The 9,947-nt window shown below is 38.2% G+C and overlaps 1 protein-coding gene across 2 annotated transcripts in view; it reads left to right on the top strand.

Annotated features, from left to right (window-relative positions):
- The first annotated feature begins 838 nt into the window (after positions 1–838).
- LOC117556919 (neurocalcin-delta A) overlaps positions 839–9,947 on the top strand; it is a 115,750-nt gene continuing 106,641 nt past the window's right edge. The window contains exons 1-2 of one of the 2 annotated variants that reach the window (XM_034232517.1): positions 839–978; positions 3,844–3,959. The gene's annotated coding sequence lies outside the window, so the exon portion shown is untranslated. The remainder of the gene's footprint in view (positions 979–3,843; positions 3,960–9,947) is intronic. The other variant, XM_034232518.1, reaches the window with a different exon arrangement.

Below are 9,947 nucleotides of genomic sequence, written 5' to 3'. Positions count from 1 at the left end.
TGAAACATCCCTGTAGCCTCAGTGTGCTGTGCAGCTTCAAAATGAAGTGAAATAAAAGACAAAACACACAAACGTTGAATAGCATTGTGTTGGGGAAAAGCCCTGGTTAATTGAGCTCTGTGACTTTAAACAAGAAATGTTAACATAGGTTCTGGCAAAGAGACCCCGTGACCAATTGGTCCCCTGAACCTGTGCCCATGCAATGCTATATAAAAACAAACACAAATGATACTGTACCAAAGTCCTGGATTAGACAATATATTTTACTCAGACTCAGTCAGAGGTGTTACTGTAATACAAATGTTAAAGCATGTGTGAGTATTATTTTGTGATAAGTATTCCGTTTTCCTATGTTGGCAACAAATGTTATGGCACTACACATTTTTTAATTATTCATAAATACGAAAATGAAATCATCAAAGGTTTAATTGGTAAAAGTATCCTCAGGAACATATTAGTTTTATCAGATTAAATTACAATGAATGAAGAATTTGCCAACTTCCCCGTGTGTCCGCTAGATGGCGCTAGAGTCTTATCTAGAAAATAGAGAACAATTCAGTTTGAGGTTGCTACAGATAAAGATTCAGACAGAGCGCTCACTCTGCTTTTTTTTTGTAATACTACACATATAGATGCGGATTCCAAAGATTGCTTATAAGCAGAGTGAATATTTTAAATGTCAATGTGTCAAACTGCCATCCGTGGTATGGTTTAAAAAGTGTCTAGTGGTAAACTTTTGGCCTTTTCCGACGGCCCTTGACTCATATCAGATATCATTTTGAAAACCGGAAGATAATCCCGCTTTCCTCTGACGCAGCACACTTTCTTATATGCTATCTTTGCTCCTACTCTACATTCTGACACTTGTTGGGGTACATGTGTTCCTGAGCCTGGTTCTGTGGTTAACCGAGTTACCGGCAGATGAAGAAGCCACTTTTGGAGACATCTCTAACCTAAGCGTTGCGTATCCTGACTAAGGTTAGCTGTTTACAGATCTTATTGGCTGGTTTGCTCTTACATACCCTAATTTAACTAACTGAATATAAACGTTAGCTGTGTTATGGTATTGTAAACTCTGGAAAACGTTATGGCGTATTCTTTACCTGGTTAGAATTAAAGCAGTCTTATAAAAATGAAGTACACAAGTGTAAACTAACGACACTTTTCTTAGTTTTTGTGTAGCACATTCGGTCACCATACAGTCACGTTTATTGCTTTGTTTTGGTGTATCCAAAAACTTAGCATGTTAGCTTGCTATGCTAGTTGAGCTTCTATAGCAGAACGCCGCCTGTCCTCTGGCTGGTGATGCCGAGTTTCCGTTGTTCCTTTGTTATTACGACTGCTGCTTTCATCAATACATAACATCACATACAACTGAAGTTTATGCTGTGTAATTAAATCTTTTCAGAATCCTAATCGTTTCTGCATTACAGAGATGTCTCACTTATGGACAAGATAACACAACAACTGCTGTCAGAAAAAGAGGCCATGATCAATTTGAAAATAGCATAAATTAACCTAAACTCTGTTTACTCACTGTTTATACAAATGCATCAAATGTTCTATAATGGTAACAACTACTTTGATTAGAATATATTGTGTGTATTACACTAACTAGTATTTGATACTAGAGCGATAGCCAAGCCAATACCAGCTTCTTGTGAGAGTGTGTCTGTTGATGAGAAATAGCTCTAAGGTCAATTAGAAACAGTTCACCATTACATTGTGTCCACCATACAGCAATGTCAAGGACCCGCTTGGTATGTTGGTCACCATTCTTTAAATAAGATTGTATATATTATGTGTATGTTGAAAAACAAACTACTCCAGGGTTTGTTTGAAGACATTTTTTATAATTTCATTTTTCCTCAACAATACATCTACTGAATGTAGAAAACAATTTCTCTAAAACGTTTGGTCAGTAAAATATCCAAAAAAGATTACAAAAAATGCTCATGACAACTTCTTTGAGCCCGAAATGCTCAGTTTACAAAGATGTAAGACGAAGATAAGCAGAATACATCATATCATATATTCTCAAACAAAAACCTATTTGGCTTTTTACAAATGTCTTTTACACTTTAAAAAGAGGTTGCAGATACATTTTGTATAATTATCTCATATCCTTAATTAAAAGGGACACTCTATATACTTTTATAATTACTAGCCTAATTTCTTAGACACAGGTGACTACATGGTTATTCACAATGGGAGATTGGTAGTGTGGTTAAACATTCTGAGGTCACCATTTCCCTCAACAGTCAGAAACAGTTATTCAGTGGGCCTCCTAAAACCTCCATCAGCATGATTACATGTTTGATATGTTTAGTGCAACACATCTGGCCATGTGAAGATCAATAACAAGAAAGCAGTGGTAGCACCCCCTTGATGGGTATTCAAAATAGATTTCTTTTTGTTTTATTACATGAGCATGTAGCCAGATGAGGTAACATCTGGGGCAGGTCACACATCATCTTCCACTTGGGTTACATGATGATAGCTGTAATCAGCACTGGAGGTAGGGTTTACTAGTCAACGTTTACCAAGGGGATTATGATGGAGTAATAAAACTTATGTTTTTTGTTAAAAGAACCTCTTTGTCAAACTGAGCCTCAAGTACAGTACACTATGCTATTTTCTATGGGTGTCAAGATTTTTTATTCTAAGTATAACAAAAAATGATGCAAATGACCTTTCCATTTCTATGATTGAAATCAAAAGCAGGGTCTGCGACAATAGCCCCAAATCCCATCACATATGGGTCATGCTGTCCACCCACTTTCAGATGATCCACCTTGCAGTGCATGGGGGCTGGGAAGTTTCTCATATCATCTTTGAAATGATCCCTTGCTTAAGATGTCTTGTGCTTTGGTTTCCTTTCCTGCCGTGCTATAATCTCATAAGGAGAGGGTCTGAGCTGGCTGTGATAAGAGTACAGTGACCTAATCAAAGCTTCAGTCAGTTAGGGTTAGGGTTAATCATAATCTCGATTATTTGGGTCAATAATTGAAATCACGATTATTAAAAACCATTATCCATTTACTTTGAAAACATCCATTTATTGAAAACAAACATTTGAACAATATGTTTTTAACAGTTGATTACCCTGAACTTTAAGTATAATTCAACTGAAAAAACTATTAAAAAAATAAAATAAAAATAAATAATGATAATAATAATCGTTTTATTTTGATTATGTTTTCATAATCGTTGCAAGCCAAAATTGTAATTGCGATTAAAATACGATGAATTGAGCAGCCCTAGTGTCTCCTCCATGTATTCCCTCTGATGTCAATGAGAGCTTCTGTTGGGTCTGCAGGTCGTGACCCTCATCCACTATCAACCACAGATGTACATGTGTCGACACACATGTATTGATACAAACATACTGCAGAATACACACACATTTTTCCTGGGGGAATGTGAGGTTTTGTGACAGTCGCTCCATTTGAGAATGAATTTAAATGAAAGATTCATATAAAAAATAGAATAGAATAGAATAAGCAATAAAAAGATACATACAAAAGTAACGTATATTATAAACATAATAAGTTAACCTAAATTGTCCAATAAAAGATACAACAAAATAGAATACTAATATTTATATAATCAGAAAGTGAAAATCGTGCATGTTTTACCACAATACCACAACAACATTTATATTACAATATAGAGAGTAGTGCATTAGTGTTAATAAGATACGGCTGAATTGCACAGTTTATGGGGGTTTGGCTGCTGATGGTGAAGTAAGTCAGTCTATTGACTCGTGTCATAGCAACCGAAGAGGCCTCAAGTGTAGCAGTAAAACTAAATACTAAGAATGGGTCTCTAATCTTTCTTCAGGTGCTGCTCACTTTCGGGTCAGTGTTGTATAGAGAGAGACACATCAAACCCAGAGACTAGACAGAGTGAGCCCCCCCCCCCCTCCGGGCTGCAGGTGTCCACATCTTCTCCACCTGGTGAGTTTTAAAGCTTTTCTGTAGTTGTGAGATATCATCGCTGAGACATCCACATTGGTATTACAAAACAGCTGCATACATCAGAGGGGCAAAGATTGATTTTATTACCATGAATGTATCTTAATAAGGGCAGCAGTGATTGCTCCTGAGTCATCCCCTACATTGATTGTACATATACATCTGTCGGCAAACACCTCACATGATACACTGCACAGACTGGCCTCCTACCAAATGTATGTTTTGACAGGTTCCAGTTCTGAAACCCCCAGCAGGATTAGGTATAAAACATTTGTATTCACTGCTTGTTAGATATGGCGGAAACTTTTACTCTCACTGCCAAGCTATATAACTCTAACATATCTGTTGGTTTTTGTTTGCTTTTTCGTTTCCCATATACAAGTTAGCTGTCTAAAAAGCTGGTTTGCTTCCACCTGAAGACCTGCTCCACTAGATTTTCCAGTACACTCTAGGAATGGATGATTTGTGTATTATGTTATTATGGTCATTAGGGGCAGGTGGGGCTGTGCCCCACCCAGTGTCAGCAGAAAGTATTACAAATAATGATTACAACAAAATGCAAAAAATAAATTAAAAAATATATAAAATATATTTTAAGATCATGTTTAATCATCTGATTCGTCTGTACATTGCTGTTTTAGTCTGTGTTCTTCTAATTAGTGTCTACAGTGTGTGCCTATTGAGCTGTTTAGAGCCATGTGGGACAAAACCCGATCCTGCCCCTCCCTCTCTCTGTCTAAGTGAACGGTGATTGTAAAAACTACACTGCGCATGCTCAGAGTATTTTCCTATTTAATGTGTGTGGCAATAAAATAATGACCATAGGGGCATAGAGCTGCCATCCCCATCATACGTCATCTCACATCATTCAGAGCTGATTGGCTGTAAGTACGTGTGCCGCGAAAAGTGTGGTGAGTGAAGAGCAGACGAGAGAGCTGCAGTGACGCATCCTAAAACCCGGAAGTAAGCTGCGCATGGCTTCCCTCGACAAAAAAGCAATGATATTTCTCCATAGGATTTTAGAAAATAGCTCCAAATAAGATCTCTGGGAAACAAACCTGTTAGATAAATGCACGTTTTGTTCAGCCGGATAATATCCACATGTCTACCCTACTTTTATAATTTTCGAATCATAAATCTATTGATTAGATCAGATTTATGATAGACTTTAGAAACTACAAGAACATAAGGAGGACTTTTACAAAAAAGTAATAGAGATTTTTGTCCAGAAGGATAGGCAAATGGACTTCATCTTCATGTCAAGGTAAGACTGCAATTTTATTGAAAATGGGATCTTACTAAGAGAGAACAATTCAATATTTAAATGATAAAATTACATTTTTTGGGTATCCTTCTGTTGAACTGTCTGTTTAAAATTAATTGAAGCATCAGACAAAAAAAGCTTTTGAAAATAATATTATATTTTGATTTAGGTCAAAATATAATATTTGTAAACCTGAAGAGTCAGTGCCAGTGCCTCACCAGCCATGAACCTCACTGCAGAAGCTTATAGACATCTAAGTGTTTTGTGCCCCACCACTTTTGTACATATAAAAACGCCACTGAGAGCAGGGATGGGCAAATGGCGGCCCCGGGGATACTTGTGGTACTGATACCGTCCACTAGAATTTGGCGAAACAAGTTTAATATTCTAAAAACCAAGAGTTTGTTTATTTGAAATCAGATGAAAACAAACTGTCACGGACCCTGCCGTGTTATCTATGATTACTATACGCTTTTCTTTCATAATTTCAGCGGGAGGGGGAGTGGCGCTGAGGAACAGCAGAGTGCGGGCTGACAGGTGTCTGTGTTGACACTCCCCTTATTGTGGAATAAGGGGAATGCAGAGACTGGCTACAAGTGTCTTAGGTTCAAGTTAGACAACTAATGTCTGGGTTAGAGTTCATGACTTCATGTTTATGTCATCTAATGGTTAATCTCAATGCGCACACATTTTCCGTGCTTTCCAATAGTTTACAATACTTTTATTCCACTGTTAAATAACCTGTTCAATACAAACATGCCACTTTTAAAAATGAAATAACATTTCTGTGAACTGATATTTGTTTAGTGAGCTTATTAGAGGATGGTCCCTGAAAGATTGTAAAATGTCAATGAAGATGTCAGACTTAGTATTAGGGATGCCAGAAACTGACCATGATCAAAATCGGAGAGCCCTGGCGAATATTAATGGATTATTCAGCAGGCAGCAGCAGTCTGCACTCTGCGCAGCCTGCGCTGCTGGCTTCCTCCAAGTTTACAGTAAAACAAACTGGTGGTGTGACCAATGGCCATTTACAATTATTAATACTATTATTAGCATTAGTCTATATTTTGGTTGAAACTAAGCCAGGAAAGAAAACAAAAACATAATTAACAATAAAAAAATATATAAATAAAATCGAATTTTAAAAATAATTTTGGATTATGGAGGCTGTAATGAATATTGGAAACATCGAATAATCGCTGGCATCCCTATTTAGTATATTCGTTAATAATTACATACAATACATGGAATTTGTGTGTGTGTGTGTTCCAAGTGAATCTGCGGCCCCCTGGTGGCCAGTACACACATTATGTGGCCCCCACCACCATCCAAGTTGCCCATCCCTGCCTTAGAGCAATGCAAAGTGTGTAAATGACAGGCTTATCATTTTCAGCTGCCTGTTGCCATCGCTGGTTAAATAACAAACATCACCAGTGGGCATATCTTTGTGATGACTCAAATGAAAGTTTGTCTATTGTCTGCTTAATGAACCCTCTACGGCTGGTGTCTGTATTCAAGAGTGAACTACTGTTCTTCAGAGAAATGATCAGCTGATCACCTCACATCAGCTCAACTGTTCATATCAGATCAAAAACTGAACTTATCAACATAATAGATTTGATTTCAAGTGAGTAGCTTGTGAGCTACAGTATGCTTAACTGTGCTTTAAGAAACATTGAATGAAACGCTATATATATAATGCTGCTCATCTTATTTCAGATCAGGTTTTGTTACAGGCTGTAAACATAAATGAGTGGTTCTGGCTTTCTTAGCCAACACATTTGTGTGGTTGTTCCATTCTTTAGTCACTTGAAAGTTGTCAGAATATTAAAAGGTAAACCTAAAAAATATTAGTTAAGAAATGTAAAGGTTACCGATTTGTGATAAATAGACTTGAAACTGGATTAAATGTGTTGTAAATAGCAATGACATTATTATGTAAGCCAACTATGGTGTTACATTGCAACAATTGAAATGCCAAACATCAATACGGAATAAGACCTCTCTCCAGTGCTTTAAAGGACTAGCATGATATAAAACATTTAATATCTACTTTCAAAGCACTCGCATATGTAAACATTTTAATTAGATACACGTCTAAATTGTTATCTGGGGGCCAGGAAGGGGCCCCATTATTCCAGGTGTTGTTTTGTCTGCTGTTGGTCTATCTATAAGGGTCCTTGACTCAATGTTGCTCAGACATCTTGCCTGTGATCAATTTGACTATAATCATGAGTTTGAATAATAATTGAAAGCATGACATTGTGGATAAAAGCAACTGAGTTGTCTTTGCAGTGGAGTGGAATGCTCAAACATTTGGAAGTCCTTAGAGAAGAACCACTGCTGCTCCTTCGGTTTCAAAAGAGCAATTTGAGGTGGTTTGGCTATTTGATACAATACTGCCTCGATACCTCCCTGTGGAGATATTCCCTCTGGAAGAATCCTGGGGCAGTCCCATAACACTACATCCCATCAGAGCTGGGGGTACTATGGGATCCACCCTAATCCAATAATACTGTGCAAAGTATCATTAACTACAGGTAACTACTTAGACTGCAGTTATTAAAAGTTTAGATGATTCAAACAAGGTTCTACATATAACTGGGATCAAGATTATTCTTATTTTTTGAATAACTATTGTATTGAAAAACCTCCACATAAAACATGGACTTTTGTCGCTCAGTTTTTCCAGGTTGGATAGTTTGAATTTTTGGCATTCCTCATTGAAACTACGAACACAGCTACCCCAACTAGCTGAGACCCCTGCTTGAACGAAGCAAATACGTCGCATTTCTGTGTATTGCCAAGTTTTTCCAAATATATTTGAAGACTTGAGATGTTAAAGGAACTTTAACAGAGGGACAACATGCAACACATGCCAGATTTGAACCCAGGACGTCACAGTCTTTAGACCATAAAGCCACTGGGGTGCTCCATATTAGGCAAACTTAAAAACCAATGCTTAAACTATATTTCCATGATGTCCTGTGAATAATACAAATCCACCCACTGTACAGTTAAATGTCAAGGTATGTCCTACATGAAATATCATTGAACCCTAGAACACAGACAAAGGTCAAAGCATCCCACCCCCCCTCAGTGTGCAGCTGCTCCACTGCTCCTGACATCAAACAGGACCATGGAACTGCCAGCCTCAGGCTTCCCACAAACACAGGGCTGACAGCCTGAGCAGGGGAACATGATGTGCTGCAGTGCCCACTGCCTTCAGGATGAACACCCCCTCACTCCACACATTCATGGGCAGATCATTTGTGAGTGTAGTGTTTGAGTTGTTGTGTGGCTCACCATGGAATTGCTGCCAACATTTGTTTTCATATTTTTTATCTTCACCCTTCCCAGTTCCACCTGTTTAGATTTCCGCCTTTAGTAACTGACAGGCATGGCAGTGAGTATCAAATCCAAGTCATGTTTTAGGGCACGGTCCCACATGGGCGGATGCAGGCAGGTAACTATCGCCTGACAGGGTGATATGCAGATATGCGATTTCTACGGTCAAAGTTCGGCAAAGTCGGATTCCACAAGATGCGAATTAGCTTTGCTACAGTAAGCAAGTGTTGCAGAATGTATTTGAACGTGAGGCCAATATTTTGCCAATATGTATTTAACCGAGTGTTTCTGTGCCCGCAAGATGTTCTTTGAGAAATCTTTGGATGACAGTACTGTCACTGCATTCATGTCTCGTGTGTGGGAGTGAGCCTACAGTCCATAGATGACTGACTGATGACATCTGCGACAGGTCAGATGCTGCTCTCTGACCTGTGACTCATCTCAGCTATTCACTCTGAGCTGATGTGTTAGATCAAAAACAATGCCGGCTTTAAATGTGATGATTCCATTACACAGTCTTTGTCATATTTTGTCTTTATCCCATTGTTGCCAGGTTGTTAATAAAACATATATTTTAATGTCAATAAATATTCCTTTTCAAGTAAACGTATGCAGGGGATCACAGGGATACATCAATCACTGAGTTTAAGAGTTATCCCCTGTTCATCTTTGTCACATGACACAACAGTTTACAGCTTTACCAAAAAATACACAAAAAGGTACTAATGTAATTGTATGCACAGTAAATGTAATAGTGTTATGCTATGTGGACTGCACAATTATAGCGCTGTTGTGAGGTTGGACCCACATGATTCGGCTTTGTTGATGTTTCAGTTTTATAATAGCATCCTCTTACATTTGATCCTATTTTTAATAGGATCAAAGCTTACCCACTGATTGTTTTAATGACCATTCTTAGTTCTGGAAAACAATTAAATCACTTCAGAACAAGAAGGTTTCTAGTTTCCCACAAAAACTGAAGGTCAGTGATTCTTTTATTTCAGATTCAGATGGTATGTCTAATGCTTTCAATGCTCACTTCAAAAAGGCTGGTCACATTTTTGATGAGCAAAGTCATGACTCTCTACATGGTCGTACTCACAGCCCTAGTCAAGAGATGAACTCCCCTGTTTTTGATTTAGCTTATTTCTCGGTCTCTGAATTCTTACAGGGTTTGCAATCAATTGATCCTAAAAAGTCTGCCGGGCCTAACGGCCTCGACCAGTTCTTTTTAAAAATTGCGGCGCACAACCAGTAACTGATATTTGTAATCTCTCCCTGTCCACTCACACACTGCCAGCTGTGTGGAAGCAAGCTCTGGTATCGCCCCTCTTGAAAGCTGGTGATCCCACGGA

Source organism: Gymnodraco acuticeps, unplaced genomic scaffold (assembly GCF_902827175.1).
Source record: "Gymnodraco acuticeps unplaced genomic scaffold, fGymAcu1.1, whole genome shotgun sequence".
Taxonomy (NCBI): Eukaryota; Metazoa; Chordata; class Actinopteri; order Perciformes; family Bathydraconidae; genus Gymnodraco; species Gymnodraco acuticeps.
The sequence above is the reverse complement of the archived record's forward strand: the minus strand, read 5'-3'. Positions and strand labels throughout refer to the sequence as shown.